At 38.3% G+C, this 16450-nt stretch overlaps 1 protein-coding gene across 22 annotated transcripts in view; it reads right to left on the bottom strand.

Moving 5' to 3' along the window:
* LPP (LIM domain containing preferred translocation partner in lipoma) overlaps positions 1–16450 on the bottom strand; it is a 728299-nt gene that overhangs the window by 286830 nt on the left and 425019 nt on the right. The gene's annotated exons all lie outside the window — the stretch shown is intronic.

The following is a 16450-nucleotide window of genomic DNA, read 5'->3' as shown; positions in this document are numbered from 1 at the left end:
TCAAAATTTATTACAAAATTATGATAAGCAAACAATGTTCTACTGGCATAAAGACAAACATAGACCAATGAAATAGAACAAAGAACCCAGAAATGAACCCTTGCATACATGGTCACTTGATTTTTGTCATGGGTGCCAAGATCAATTGATGGGGAAAGGATAGTTTTTACAATAAGTGGTGCTGGGAATACTGGACATCTGCATGCAAAAGAATGAGGCTGGACCCTTACTTTACACCACATACAAAGAATAACCCCAAATCAACATGTAAGAGATAAAGCTCTTTTTTAAAAAATAGAGGAAAAAAAATTATGACAGTGGACTTGGTAATGACTTTTTAAAATACATACCGAAATAACAGAGCCAAGAGAAAATAAATTGAACAATATCATCTCAAACAAACTGCCCAAAGACTTGATCACCATAAAGTACGATACTAGAAAAAGAGAGAGGAAGGGCTAAACAGAGGGAACAAAAATAAAAATGAGGAGCATTGAGAGGAATAAACATATACCCCTGGCACAATCAAAGAAATACTAAATTTAGGATCAAAGATTCCTGTTAAGAGTGATTTACTAAAGATAACACAAAAGCAGCCTTCTCCTTCCTTTATATCTTCTATTTCTGTTGCATTCATTTGTTCAATTCAAAAATACTTGCTGAATATCCTAAAAATGACCTAAGAGCACAAAGATTAAGAGACCTTTTGCTTAACCGTGAGAGGTCTTGGTTAGTCTGGGAATAAGTAAAAGCTTGGAGAAGGTCTGAAAATTCAAACATTCATCCTGAGGCACTGATCTATTAGAGATCTGTAAACATGCCAGTAACAGGATGTTTTAATTTTGCTCTTCCCTACTATGATTAGATTTGTTAGTACAAGAAATGAATAACTACACCCTATTTTGGTTGTTCATTAATTTCCAAAATTCCAATACGTATAAGAAGAAACAATACAAGACTTTGTATTATTCTAGTGTCATTTACCCACACCAAGCCATTAGACAGATATACATGGCAAGGGGGCAGATGCTGCTAACTGCTTTCTCATACACACTCTCCTTCTTCATTATTCAAAAGATTTCAGTTTTATTAAGAGCAGCAATATGCTCACACTTCCCTAGATTACTTTGCATGCAGGAGTTGCCATGTGATGCAGCTCTGGTCAATGAGATGTATGCAAAGCATTTCTGGAAAAACTAGAGCTCTCCTGACATATCATCATCCCTTCCTAGTTTTCCCCTTTCCTCCTTCCCTCTTGGGATGTGGCTGTGGGGCTGGAGATGGTACAGCTATCCTATTCTCGCCATAATACCCAAGTAGATCTATTTAGATATATGGCTTTCTGAGGATAGCTTTATGGTGATCTCATCCAGAGATAAAGATTAAAACAATCCCAGGGACATTTGATTAACATATAGTGGTTCTCAGCTGGAGAAGGAATCACCTAGTGACCAGGGAGACATTAGAAATGTGTGGCAATGCTTTTCATTGTCACAGTGATTAGAGGATGCTATTTTCATTGAGCAGGTAGAAGGTGAAAACACATCAGTGTTAAACCAAAGAGGACAACAGTGTCCCTGTCGAGAGATACTAAAAAACTCTTGAGTCACATTTCTTGCAGCAACCTAATTGTGATGTCCCCAGCTATCAGCCAAGGAGAGTCACTGATCCTTTCTAGGATCTTTCTTCTACAACACTCTCTTCTCCTATTCACAGTTAACTGCTCCCCCACCCCTTGGTCCTCTTGAATGTACAGGATGACAGTTCTGACTCTGCTAGCCCCAGACTATCATTTCGTCCCTAATGGCTTCTCTATACCCAAACGGGCCTATATACACAGACATTTATAAATCAGCTCCTTGGAAGGGACTGGTTTCTGTGTGCTATCATTTTTATTGGGTTCTGACTGTGACAGCTATCTTTTCCTATCATTTGTGATTTGTCTCAGCTGAGTTTCCCAGAGATTTTGTAATTTTAGATTTAGTTTTCTGTTAAGTTACAAGAAACTGTTGAATAGAGTTATCTTTTTTCCCCCCTTTTTTGATAGCCTCTCAGGGGGCCAACTTGTCATGTCTTTTTGTAATTTAAGTAACGTGAAAATTCTTGTCTTGGTGGAGTAGCATTTCCCTCTCTAGGAAGGTGGTCCCAATAGTACCCAAAAGATGTTATTTCCACATTAAGCAATTTGTTAAAATACATATCATGAAAAAACTTCAAAATAAATACTCAGTAAGGTCCTGATATTCTGAAGAAGAGAGTACAGAAGATTCAGGTTGAACCTAAAAACATATAAGGTTAGGTTTTTCTAGTCAACCACGTCAATCTTAAAAAATGTCTGCATGGATGGAATTGACTATAAGAACGAATAAAGCTTTTCTTTTCTTTGATGACTCAAGATCAGCAGAAACCCAGAGTTCCTATTTTAAACACTTTACAAACCCAACTATAAATGGAGACAGTGACGGAGCAACTGGGTTAATGGCAGGCATACTCTGGACCGCAGCTGGAAAGGAGTCTGCCCCCAAAACAGACACTTAACAGTAACATTCTTTGAAGATGAAAACCAGTCATATTTATAAAGTAAACAACAAAGAATTAATCCTAATCCTTAGAAGCAACTTTTTTCAACCAATTTCTCTTCTTCTTTCTTGGTGAACATGCACACATGTGCATACACATACACTGCTTAAAGACTCCTAAAGTCTTTGAAGGAAGGCATCAGGGCACAATTTCAGGAGCCATTGCTTTCTTCTAGGAAATAGCTCACTAGATAAGAAGGTTTCTCACAACTTTATTATAAATTCTGCTGTGTATGTGCCGGCATGTTTCTGAGTGTTTTCTATCTCATAGTTACGTGTGTGAAAATAGCACATTTAGCTATATATTTTTTTTTCATTTGCAATTTAAAATTCTTTACCTCATTGGAGGTGGAAGGGGGTAAAGAACAGGAATCATTTTAAAGCATATTTATTTATGTTCTTCATGGTAAAAGAGAGCTATGGCAACACTTTCCTGGCCCACATATTCAATTAAATACATAGCGAATCTTTTCTACTTACTGGATTAGAGATGCTTCCAAATATTTATTTTTGGCATTTCATTTCTTTTTCTTTTTTTGCAGGAATTCTTGAAGTTTTATCATGATTTAACATTTTAATTTTGAAAATCATGCACATTTTAGATATCACACACACACACACACACACACATACACATATATACATATTTTTTTCCCTGAGACTCGAATCTCTGTAGCAGAGATTAATTGATGGTTATTTGTCCATCAATCATTTTCTAGGCTTCTTCAACATGGAAAGCTTGGCAAGGTTAATGGGAGGAGAATAGTATCCCAGGATGAAGAGGGCATGTCTACCTGCCCCCCAGGAGTTTGTAGTCTGGAGGAAGGACTGATAAATAATCAATAACTGTTGAAAGAATATCTCCACTACCAGAAAGAACTGGCTGTGGCCAAGAGACAAAAACAGACAAGGGGCTATATGAGCACATCTCGTGCCCACCTTTGGGAGCAAGCCCTCAAATTCCTTTATGCCCAAAGTGGAATAACAACTTACATTCCTCTACCCTTCTCACCCGTGACCCACCCATTCCCTAAACAGCCCCCCACATGTGTACATGTGCACACATGCTTCTAATCTAATCTACTACCATGTCTTCTACATAAGCCCGAAATATCTCTGGCATCCCTGTACTTTACCCTAGTCTCACTTTCTCTCTCCGAGATCTGGCTTTCATCATCACTTTTCAGAGCTCTTTATGATCATGATCTAACCTTATTTCTCTCCCATATCTCCTCAATACTGTCATAGTGATATTACCTCTAATGTGAATACTTGATCCTGACTCTCTACTCATCTACATTTGCAAATGATTGCCTTGTGTTGAACTCTTTTTATTATTCTCTCTCCCTTTTTTAAATACACTGTATAAGGACTCTCCAATCCAGCCCTTGCCTTTCTGTCCAGCCACCTCCTTATTTCCGCTATCACTCACAGTATACATCCAATATTAGGCTTATGTAGAGATAAGAATAGACCATACACTCATGTGTCTACTCAGATCTGTTAGCCAGGACCTCCTTTTACAGTCTATGACTTGTTCTTTATAACTTTCCACTATGTTTTTCCTTTGTTGCTCAGACACAGCCATCTTCTGCTTGGCAGTTGCTACTAACCCTGCAAGTCTCAGATCAAGTGGTGCCTCTTCTGTAATGTCTTTCCAGAGGTCTAGAGACCTTCATTCAATAGTTACTATGTATTCAGCCCGTACCAGATTATAAGCTGCTGGGGAACAGGGAGACATCCTAAGATACTATCCTCTTCCCAATAGCTTACAGAGATTTACATGTTGATGATATTCACAAAATGCTTAATAGAAAAATAAAAATGTGAGAAGACATAAAAATCACCTGGAAGGACTTCTACAGTACTTTAGTTATAGCCACAATGGTCTTTGTAAAGACCTCCATTAAAGCAATTATCTTACAGTGTTTTAATAACTGACTTGTTTTTTTTATAAGTTGGGAAGAAGTCAAACTGCAAGCTGAAAGTGAAAGTGTTAGTCGCTCAGTAGGGTCTGGCTTTTTGTTACCCCATAGACTATAGCCTGCCAGGCTCCTCTGTCCATGTAAGAATACTGGAGTGGGTTGCCATTCTCTTCTTCAGGGGATCTTCCTGACTCAGGGATTGAACCCGGGTCTCTCACATTCAGGCAGATTCTTTACCATCTGAGCCAACAGGGAAAATCAAATCATCATGGTCATAGATAGAAATTTGTCTTCTGTAATAGAAAGGGCAGTCAAGAACCACCATGTCTATTCAACAGTGACAGCAAGCACCCAGCCTCTTTATAGCTTTCTGCCAAAAGTACTTTTCCAATATTTCTATAAAAGTGCTACTGACAACTTGAGTCAACATGTTGTCCAATGGCCCCTGAATAATGATCCTTTTTATCTGACACAGCACCTCCTCTCCTTTCTCTCTATTAAATCTCTCTAGAACAATGCCCACAACTTGAAATACCTTCTCTGTATGAACACTCTCCTGAATTTCTATCTGCAGAACCCATCTATACTTGAAATGCCAGGTCCAAATATTCAACTGTCTATTTCTTGTGTTCACTTGGATGTCGCATAATGCTCTTCAGCCTAAAGATGTTAAAAACTGTTTCAGCATCTTCCTTGAATCTGCTTTTCATGCCTTTCATTTGGTTTTCTTGTCCATTCTGGTGTTTTTCAAATGAGAACACTAGGAGTCATTCTTGAGCCTCTCCCCCTCACATCCCATTCAAGCATCAAATCCTGGTGATCCTATTCCCTAAATAGGCCACATCTACATTTCACCATTTCCTCTATGGTAAGCCAACTCCAAGACACTAGCACCTCTCACCAGGACTTATCCAACAGCACCAACTCTGGTCCCCCGGTGTCTATGCTTGTTCCCCTTTAGTGAATCCTTCATTCTGTAGGAAGAGTTAAGTAAGAATGGTGGGGTGTGCATGCTCTCTTGTGTTTGTGTGACTCCATGGACTATGGCCCCCATAGTGCTGGAATGTGCTGGAATTGTCCAGGCAAGAATACTGGAGTGGGTTGCCATTTCCTACTCCAGAGGATCTTCCTGACTCAGGGATCAGACTCTCATTTCTGGCATCTCCTGCATTGGCAGGCAGATTCTTTACCACTAGCATCACCTGTAAGAGGGTATAGGAAGAGTGATTTCTCCCAAATGCAGATCTAATCACATTACTTCCCTGCTGAAAAGTCTTCAGTGCTTTAGGGGAGTGATTTGGACCCAGTCTATCTCTTCTGCCTCTCCTTGAGAGCTCAATGTCATGTCACTCTCTGACACTGACTTCCTTTCATAGTTGACGTGCCAGACTCTCGGCCATCTCATGGATTATACCTCTGTGCTTCCCCACCTCTCTCTGGATTCTATATTGAGCTAATTTCTAAGAACCCTTGAAGTCTCAGCCTGAGTGTCAGTTCCCTCAGTGAACCATTGTCCAAATCCTCTGGCACAGTGAACACTCTCTCTCTCCTCTTCTACACGTATCACGCTTGTGTATGTCTCTTTTCATAGGGTTAGAGACAGTCCCTTTTTACTGCTGCTTTTCACTGTCTTTTTCATATCATAGCACATAATAGGCATTTAACAAATATTTGAATAAATGAATAATGGCCTCCCAAGAAAAATGCATTTCGCTTGTCAGATTGCAAAAAAAAAAAAGCAAAATGTAAGTTATCTCATTTCTCTTTATTACTTGACAATCAAGGAACTCTCATATGTTTAATGCATGCTTAATCACAGTAACCTCATTAGTCTCTTCCTCCCTCTAAATAATTTAAGGACTTTACTATTGGAATTTATTAATTACTACTATCTTTCAAAGAAGCATCTGAAGTGCTTATTTTCATTTTAATGGTCAGATTATATATGTAAGTTTTATTTGACACTCACTCAAATCCCCTACATAAACAGCCAAGTGGCAAATTTTAAATAACTGTACCAGTGACAAATAGATTTAAGGGACTAGATCTGATAGACAGAGTGCCTGATGAACTATGGATAGAGGTTCGTGACATTGTACAGGAGACAGGGATCAAGAAAATCCCCATGGAAAAGAAATGCAAAAAAAGCAAAATGGCTGTCTGAGGAGGCCTTACAGAGAGCTGGGAAGAGAAGAGAAGCGAAAAGGAAAGGAGAAAAGGAAAGATATTCCCATCTCAATGCAGAGCTCCAAAGAATAGCAAGGAGAGATAAGAAAGCCTTCCTCAGCGATCAGTGCAAAGAAATAGAGGAAAACAACAGATTGGGAAAGACTAGAGATCTCTTCAAGAAAATTAGAGATACCAAAGGAACATTTCATGCAAAGATAGGCTCGATAAAGGACAGAAATGGTATGGACCTAACAGAAGCAGAAGATATTAAGAAGAGGTGGCAAGAATACACAGAAGAACTGTACAAAAAAGATCTTCATGACCCAGATAATCACGATGGTGTGATCACTCACCTAGAGCCAGACATCCTGGAATGTGAAGTCAAGTGGGCCTTAGAAAGCATCACTACGAACAAAGCTAGTGGAGGTGATGGAATTCCACTTGAGCTATTTCAAATCCTCAAAGGTGATGCTGTGAAAGTGCTGCACTTGAATGCCAGCAAATCTGGAAAACTCCGCAGTGGCCACAGGACTGGAAGAGGTCAGTCTTCGTTCCAATCCCAAAGAAAGGCAATGCCAAAGAATGCACAAACTACCGCACAATTGCACTCATCTCACATGCTAGTAAAGTAATGCTCAAAATTCTCCAAGCCAGGCTTCAGCAATACGGGAACCGTGAACTTCCAGATGTTCAAGCTGGTTTTAGAAAAGGCAGAGGAACCAGAGATCAAATTGCCAATATCCACTGGATCATCAAAAAAGCAAGAGAGTTCCAGAAAAACATCTATTTCTGCTTTATTGACTATGGCAAAGCCTTTGACTGTGTGGATCACAATAAACTATGGAAAATTCTGAAAAAGATGGGAATACCAGACCATCTGACCTGTCTCTTGAGAAACCTGTATGCAGGTCAGGAAGCAACAGTTAGAACTGGACATGGAACAACAGACTGGTTCCAAATAGGAAAAGGAGTACGTCAAGGCTGTATAGTGTCACCCTGCTTATTTAACTTCTATGCAGAGTACATCATGAGAAACGCTGGGCTGGAAGAAACACAAGCTGGAATCAAGATTGCCGGGAGAAATATCAATAACCTCAGATATGCGGATGACACCACCCTTATGGCAGAAAGTGAAGAAGAACTAAAGAGCCTCTTGATGAAGGTGAAGGAGGAGAATGAAAAAGTTGGCTTAAAGCTCAGCATTCAGAAAACGAAGATCATGGCATCTGGTCCCATCACTTCATGGGAAATAGATGGGGAAACAGTGGAAACTGTGTCAGACTTTATTTTTTTGGGCTCCAAAATCACTGCTGATGATGATTGCAGCCATGAAATTAAAAGACGCTTACTCCTTGGAAGGAAGGTTATGGCCAACCTAGATAGCATATTGAAAAGCAGAGACATTACTTTGCCAACAAAAGTCCGTCTGGTCAAGGCTATGGTTTTTCCAGTGGTCATGTACGGATGTGAGAGTTGGATGGTGAAGAAAGCTGAGTGCTGAAGAATTGATGCTTTTGAACTGTGGTGTTGGAGAAGCCTCTTGAGAGTCCCTTGGACTGCAAGGAGATCCAATCAATCCATCCTAAAAGAGATCAATCCTGAGTGTTCACTGGAAGGTCTGATGTTGAAGCTGAAACTCCAATACTTTGGGCACCTCATGTGAAGGGTTGACTCATTGGAAGAGACCCTAATGCTGGGTAGGATTGGGGGCGGAAGGAGAAGGGGACGACAGAGGATGAGATGGTTGGATGGCATAACCGACTCGATGGACATGGGTTTGGGTGGACTCTGGGAGTTGGTGATGGACAGAGAGGCCTGGCGTGCTGCAATTCATGTGGTCACAAAGAGTCGGACATGACTGAGCGACTGAACTGAACTGAAAAGAAAGAAACTAAAACATTTAAAAATAATCTCTAACACGTATTGAAAGGAACCAATTTTGAATTAACTATCAAATAACTATAATACCCCAATCCCATAAAATTTAAATAATCCAAAGTATCTATTCAACAAAAATTTACTGAAATTCTGCTATGTGTTAGGCACTGAGCTAGTTGCCAAAGCCACAAGAAGACAAAGGAAGTCAAAGCTGCTGCACTAAATAATTCTTCATTCAAATTTTTGACAAAAATGTTTGTAGTGAGCAAAAATGACTTCTATTTGGAACGAAAACTTTCTAAGGTAGCAGAAAGGGAAAATATATAAAAGCTAAAGTCTGACATATACACAGCAACATAAAACTCAAATCCCCTTCCTTAAATTTGGTTCTAGGTATTATAAACACATGAAAATATGCTTAAGATGTTAAATGAAAATGTAAATATTAAATGAAAAACACAGAATGTGAAATCAATGATATGTACAATACAACTGAGGCTACACAGAATGGTATTTCCATATGGGCAAGGACTAGACAAACTATGGAAAGAGTGATGGTTGATTTGTTAGAAGATAGGGTTACAAATATTTCAGCTTCAATTTTCTTTTCATGACAGTTGTGTAAAGTTATTTGAACAAAACCTAATGGCCACTTGTCACTTGGTGTTATCTATTTCGTCTGTGTATCTTTGTGGCAGGAAAAACAAACTAAAATACCAGCTGGTATTTTTTAAAAGATATAATAATAGTAAACACTTATAAAGCATTTACTTTGCGTAAACATTTTGTATCCAATGCAGTTTATACTTACTCCTCACAGGTACCCCTGAGACAGAATCTATTACTTATCCTTAGTTTTCAGATGAAGATACTGAAGCACATGTATCTTTAACATGTATTTATGCAAGGTTACACAGCTAGCAAGTGGCAGGCCTAGGATTCAACCCAGGCAGCCTAGTTCTGTTCTGTAGTTTGGAGTTTTAAAAACCATTCTACCTCTTTTCCCTGATGGCTCATGGGGTAAAGAATCCACCTGCCATGCAGAAGACATAGGAGATGTGGATTCAGTCCCTGGGTCAGGAAGATCCCCTGCAGAAGGAAACGGCAACCGACTCTAGTATTCTTGCCTGGAAAATCCTACGGACAGAGAAGACTGGTGGCCTACAGCTCAAAGGGTTGTGAAGAGTTGGACACGACTGAACAACTAAACACTATTATCATTCTTGGGTAAAGAAAAAGTAAAATAAACCACATATGAGAAACTCACGAAAACAAACACAGAGGCCTTCTCAATTTATGTGGGTACAGAAAAATATTTCTGTCGTAGAAGAAAACTAATGGACTAAATGGTACAACAGACAGCAAGTGATACTTAGCATTGTTATCTGGGAAACAACAGAGTGACATGAACTGTATAAAATAAGAGTCTGTGGTGTGAGGCAGCTGCTGTACTGTGCTCTACCGTGTTGATTATTGCTGTGTGGAAAATGGATCAGAGGTTCCTCTTCTGACTTTAAAGCTATGCTCTTTTTTTTTTTTTTGCAAACATGAGGAAGCCAAATGAAGGATTTTTACAGGCCAATTGTACTGCAAGAGGTGCATTTTCCAACTTCCATTCTCAGTTAAGGATATTGGCAGATAGAAATATTGCCCTAGAGGATGATCAGTTAAGTTGAAGGGTCATGCAGGAAAATTCAGGGTCAAAAAATCCCAGCTTTGCCACTATTTAGAGCTGAGTGACACTGGAAAATTCACACTTCAGATTGACTCTAGCTGAACAACAAACAAGATCTAGTAATACTGTCATTTCATCCTCCTTTTTAAATGAGTAGTCTATCTTATTCTTCAAATAAAAGTCGTTCTATAGCAATCCCCAAAAAAGGAGCTTCACTGCTCAAGACACAGACTTGAGGGGAGTATGCTCATGTCTCTTTTCCTTCTAATACTATCCTTATACAAAAGAAGTCATAAGGACATTCAAAACCCAGTGTTTCCAAGAGTAAATTCTGAATATTTGCAATGAGTTTTACTGGCCAAAAGAAGCTTGATTTTATCACTAAAATTCCACACCAAGTAGGTACGTAATAAACCATGACAGGATAAATGAATGGACAGACCTGGTGTCTGAGTTTACATAGTGCAAAAAAAAAAACAGAACCCCAGCTTACATGCCATGCATCCATTTTTTATTTTTTCGCTACTTGTTTTTTTGCTCAAGAAAAATTACTTACTACTTTCTCCAAGCCCTTAATGTAGAAAATGACTTAATTTTGCTTTCTTGAGTCCCCTCACTGATTGTCTTCCATTATTCAGGGTTTAATATCCATGGCTGCATTCCTTGCTCATCCCAGTCACACACTTTTCATTTGACAGATGACCCCATGAGATAGAAAACAATCCAACAGACTAAGAGTACAATGTATGAATACGCTTCTACATATCCAGAAGTGCTTTTCAAGTCTGACTGCACAACAGAATCACTGAGTGCTCTATAAACACAAAGTGTCTTTCACTTAAAGCTTTTTAGATACAAATTATCTTAGACCTATTACTTGGGGAGTGAAATCTGGAAATTAAAAAGGGCAGGAATAAATGATTTTCTGTTGAAACCAGAGTTGAGAACCACCTATTTAGGTTAAAGCAGAATAAGAAATTATACCTTGGAGTTGGGGGCTATGTGTGATGGGAGGGCGTTATCCCAACTGTCTTCAAAGGGAGATGTTCATATAATTCAGACTTACTTAGGGACCAAGGTAATATTTGTTTCTATAAACTTCTTATGGGTAATTTGAGGGCTAATTTGGTGATATGTGTCAGAAGTCCTAACAAAAGCCATACCTTTCATTTTTAAGAATTTAACCCAAAGAAATAATCATAGATGTAAACCTTCAGTTTCAAGATATGTTCTTGGCAATGTAATTTATAAAAATAACAGATTATGTGCAACTTAAATAATCACTACTTGGGGACTGGTTAAATAAATGATGGTACATTCCTTTAATGAAATATTGTATTATTAAAATGTTTTAAAACATATAAACAATCCAGCAACTCCACTTCTGGATATCTACCCCAAAGAACTCACAACAGGGAAGAACTCTTAACAAGTATCTGTATACTCATGTTCATAGCAGAATTATTCATAATATCCAAAAAATGTAAGAGCAACCAAAGTGTCCACTGACAGATGAATGAGTAAACAAAATGCAGTATAAACATACAATGCTGTAATATTCAGCCTAAACCAAGAAAGAAACTCTGAAACATGCTGAAACAGGAATGAACCATGAAAACATTAGGCTACGATGAAATAAGTCAGTTAAAGAGGATATATACAGTTGAATCCAATGATATATGATATCTAAAGTAGTGAAATTCATGAGGACAAAGCAAAATATGGTTAACAAGGAGGTGGGGGGGGCATGTTGAGTAATTATTTAACCGATGTGTATTTTCAGTCTGGGAAAGTAGAAAAGTTCTAAAGGTGGATTATGATTGCACAACTACGTGACTATACTTAGTGCCACCTAAACGAATCTTTACAATGATGAAGGTGGTGAATTTTGTTATGTATCTATTACTACCGCAGGAAAACAAAAAAATCATGGGAAAGAGGCAGGGAAAAGAAAGGAAAGAAAAAGAAAGTTATACATTTAAAAAACAGATTAGGGAACACTGTCTTATCAATATATGCATCTATCTACACCTCTCATATACACATACACACATAGCTAGAAGGATCTATTCCCAAAATGATTCTTTTGGGAAATAATGGTTATTTAAGTGGTTGTTTTAAGGGGATGATTTTAGAGTATATACTTTTCTAACACAATCATATACTGTGAAAGATATAGATCTTCCTCTGATGTGTGTATATATTCACACATACATATACATAAAAATATAATTTTGAATAATACATATGAAATAAATAAATTATTTTAAAATTTTATACACACCAAAAATATTGTAGTATCCCAACTTCTGTGTGTGTGTTTGCACAGTTAAAAAGGAAGGGACATAGCAAAAATTTTTAAATGATTTTAAAATACTTTTAAAAGGTTAAAATGGCATCAGCTGATGCAATTAACAGAAGTTTTTATTTTCATCTTCAAAAGTTTCTGTATTTTCTACATTAAAGAAAAAATTACCTCATGTGTGGTAACTGAAAACTGGTGAATGGTTAAAATGATCTCAAGGATTACTTTTGAAATTAAAATCACAGGATTTTAATCAGGTTCACTGAGTTCAAAACAGTGCTACCAATACAGGGACACTACTAATATGATAATTTTCATTCATTGATGGACTTCTAAACCACACACACACACACACACACACACACACACACACACACACTGCCTGACAAGTCCTCCAAAGAGTTCTTGTCAGAGAGACATAAAGATGTCTTCCTTTCATCATTGTATCAGCCCTTGTTCGTTTCACAGTTTAGTGCTCTGGCTTTGAGAACGTGTATTGACAGCTAGCGAGGGGCTATTCTTCATACCTTCAGGAGGCTGAAATCGCAAAAACAGCACAGTCTGGTGTTGTACTCCAGATCAGCTTTTGTCTTTGAAACTTCTCCACTTACTTAATTCTCACAGAATTCTGAATGGGTATAAGATACTTTGAAGACAAACTGCTCCCTGGACGTTGAAGACATGGATGCCAGTATGTCAACTTCTTTTCCCAGAAATAAAATTAAGGCAATTGGGAGCACCAAGATTCTGCCTGAAGTCTTCCTTTCTTAACCCCTAATTATTCAACAGAGAAGCAATGACCCAGGGGAGGCCCTGCACTTATTCACTCATAAAACTAGCATATCATCATATGAACACCTAGAAAGCCAGTATTTTAGGGAGTTTTTTTCCCCCAATAACCATCAAATGAGATGGTATGTCATTAATATTGGAGAGTCTCCGAGGCTTCAATTTATACAAATACCCATACAATACAGAACACTTAGTCCCTAGGATGTATGTGACTAGTGCTGGAAAAAACGGCATTGTGGTGAAGGTTAATTCAATCTGAGTGTGTTCTGTAATCTAGGGATGTAACAAGAGGAGAGTCTACTTAAAAGCGACCTCATAACACCGAGTCATCGCCTCAAGGGCCTATGTGCTTTTCTTCAGTCAGGCCAGGAGTTTACCATAAAGTGCCTGGTGTTGAACTAACAGGTCAAGAAATAATAAAACACAATCTCTGTGAGAATATGCTAGTGAGGGTGCATAATTATATGACTGGTAAAACTGGAAGTTGAAACAATTTCTCTGGTGGGTAAACTGGCAATGAAGAGCTATCAAAATGCCTGTAACTTACACTGATTGTATATTTAAAAATAAATTATTAGGAGATGGTTGAGAAAATCATGGTGCATTGTTCTGATGGAATGTTATGCAGCTGGTAAGCAAGGGAATAGGTATTCAAAATAATGGTCTAACAAAAAAGTAAAATAAGGACGCATGTGTATACTGGTAAAATTTTGTAAAATAGTAAATTTTAAGGTTAAAAGTATTTCAAAGGATATAGGTATTTTAAAATGATGTCTTACTGATCACTAATACACTTTCTACGTTGCAATCAGAATATTCCTAAAATCTAAATTAATTGCCTTCCTTTACTAAATCTCCCAAAGGGTCTCACTGCTCTTAGGATGAAGTTTTTTTTTTTTTCCTGATAGAGTAATCACTTTGCTTCTTAATCTTCTCTCTCCATTCCCTCCCCCCGAAACTTGATGCTCCAGCCATTCTCAAGTTACCTGACTTGAATGTTTTCCAATCTGCCCCACCGCCCAACTCCTAACCAGTATTCATCCTTGAGGTTTCAAATGAATGACACTCTAGAAAGCCAGACCTGAGTATCCATGTCTTAATAAGGTGTCCAACAGTGGTGTCCTTTTAAAACACCGTAATTTGCTTAATGATAGCACTTGTTCACTGTTTTGTCATTCCTTCTTTTTTATTTTTGAATTAATTAATTTTGGGGTGTGTACCCTGCAATGGGAGCACAGAGTCTTAACCACTGGATACCAGAGAAGTCCCTCAATTACGTCTTTAATACTCTCTTCTCCTCTAAGCTTCACACAGGCAAGGACTTTTTCTTGTTCAACATGATATGCTTCAGTTCAGTTCAGTTCAGTCGCTCAGCTGTGTCCGACTCTTTGTGAGCCCATGGACTGCAGCACACCAGGCCTCCCTGTCCATCATCAACTCCTGGAGTTTACTCAAATTCATGTCCATTGAGTCGGTGATGCCATCCAACCATCTCATCCTCTGTCGTCCCCTTCTCCTCCCGCCTTCAATCTTTCCCATCATCAGGGTCTTATCAAATGACTCAGTTCTTCACATCAGGTGGCCAAAATATTGGAGTTTCAGCTTCAACATTAGTCCTTCCAATGAATATTCAAGACTGATTTCCTTTAGGATAGACTGGTTGGATCCTTGCTGTCCAAGACACTCTTGAGAGTCTTCAACAACATCACAGTTCAAAAGCATCAGTTCTTCGGAGCTCAGCTTTCTTTATAGTCCAACTCTAACATTCATACATGACTACTGAAAAAATCATAGCTTTGACTAGATGGGCCTTTGGTGGCAAAGCAATGTCTCTGCTTTTTAATGTGCTGCCTAGGTTGGTCATAAATTTTCTTCCAAGGAGCAAGTGTCTTTTAATTTCATGGCTACAGTCACCATCTGCAGTGATTTTAGGGCCCCCAAAAATAAAGTCTGTCACTGTTTCCACTGTTTCCCCATCTATTTGCCATGAAGTGATGGGACCAGATGCCATGATCTTAGTTTTCTGAATGCTGAGCTTTAAGCCAACTTTTTCACTCTCCTCTTTCACTTTCATCAAGAGGCTCTTTAGTTCTACATCGCTTTCTGCCATAAGGGATATGCTTAGAGTCCAGCAAACACACTCCATATATACTTATTCAGTGAATGAAATCATTTTAAGAAAGCATTATTGACAAAATCTACAAAGAGATATTCAATGAAATAAAACAAGAATAGCAGTAGTTGGCTAAATGACCACCCCTCCACACTATTTTACTTTCCCCATCAGCTTTGTGAAGCCAAACCTGTAATTATTTATCCAAGAAGTATTTAAGCATGATAGAGGGTTGTATAATTCAATCTAATGTTTAAAAAGTATTCTGAGTTACTTTATGAATTTTAGGTTTCTTAGCTGTAGTTAACAGGAAATATGGTGAGCTTGGTTCAACAGCTCTTGTTTATAACCAACTACTACAATAGAACCAACCATTCCAGTCTATTATTGCTACTCAGAAGCCATCAAAGGACAAAAAATGTAAAAGAATGCAATCCCTTCTCTCAAGTCCTACAGGGGTTTCTCATTGCTGAAATTTGCCTGTCGGGGTGAAGTTAAAATGTGGCCAACTTTGAAAGGCAGTCTAAAGAGAGTTATCTGGTGTAGATACAGACATGAAGGAAATTTTGAGACAGAAAAAATAAAGTTGACTTATTTGTATATCACTAAATATTGTTTACAGAATCACAGACTATTAGAGCTGAAAGGAATTTGTAGGTCATAAATTTCTACCTTCTCCTCAAGGACACTAGGCTTAGGAAGGATTCATCCAAAGTGATAAAGCCTTGAGAGATCAGAAGTAGAATCCAGATTTTCTAAGATCACTGTTGGGACTCCAGTACCAGCATTCCTGCCATTATACCAGAACGCCCAGACTTAGTAACAAGCCTACCAAAAGGCAACAAAACCCAGTTTTGTTTTTTATCAAAAAGTGAACCTCAGTACATAGACACTGGGCAGCATTGCGTGGAAATCACCCACAAGGCTCAATGGGGACAGGTTGGGTTGCTGTGTTTTCATACAGGAGTTTCCAAAATAGTAGTGGAATTCACTGAGGGAAGCCACCAGTGTGAG

Source organism: Giraffa tippelskirchi, chromosome 2 (assembly GCF_054371585.1).
Source record: "Giraffa tippelskirchi isolate mGirTip1 chromosome 2, T2T-mGirTip1v1.2.pri, whole genome shotgun sequence".
Taxonomy (NCBI): Eukaryota; Metazoa; Chordata; class Mammalia; order Artiodactyla; family Giraffidae; genus Giraffa; species Giraffa tippelskirchi.
This window is presented reverse-complemented; position numbering and strand designations above follow the sequence as displayed.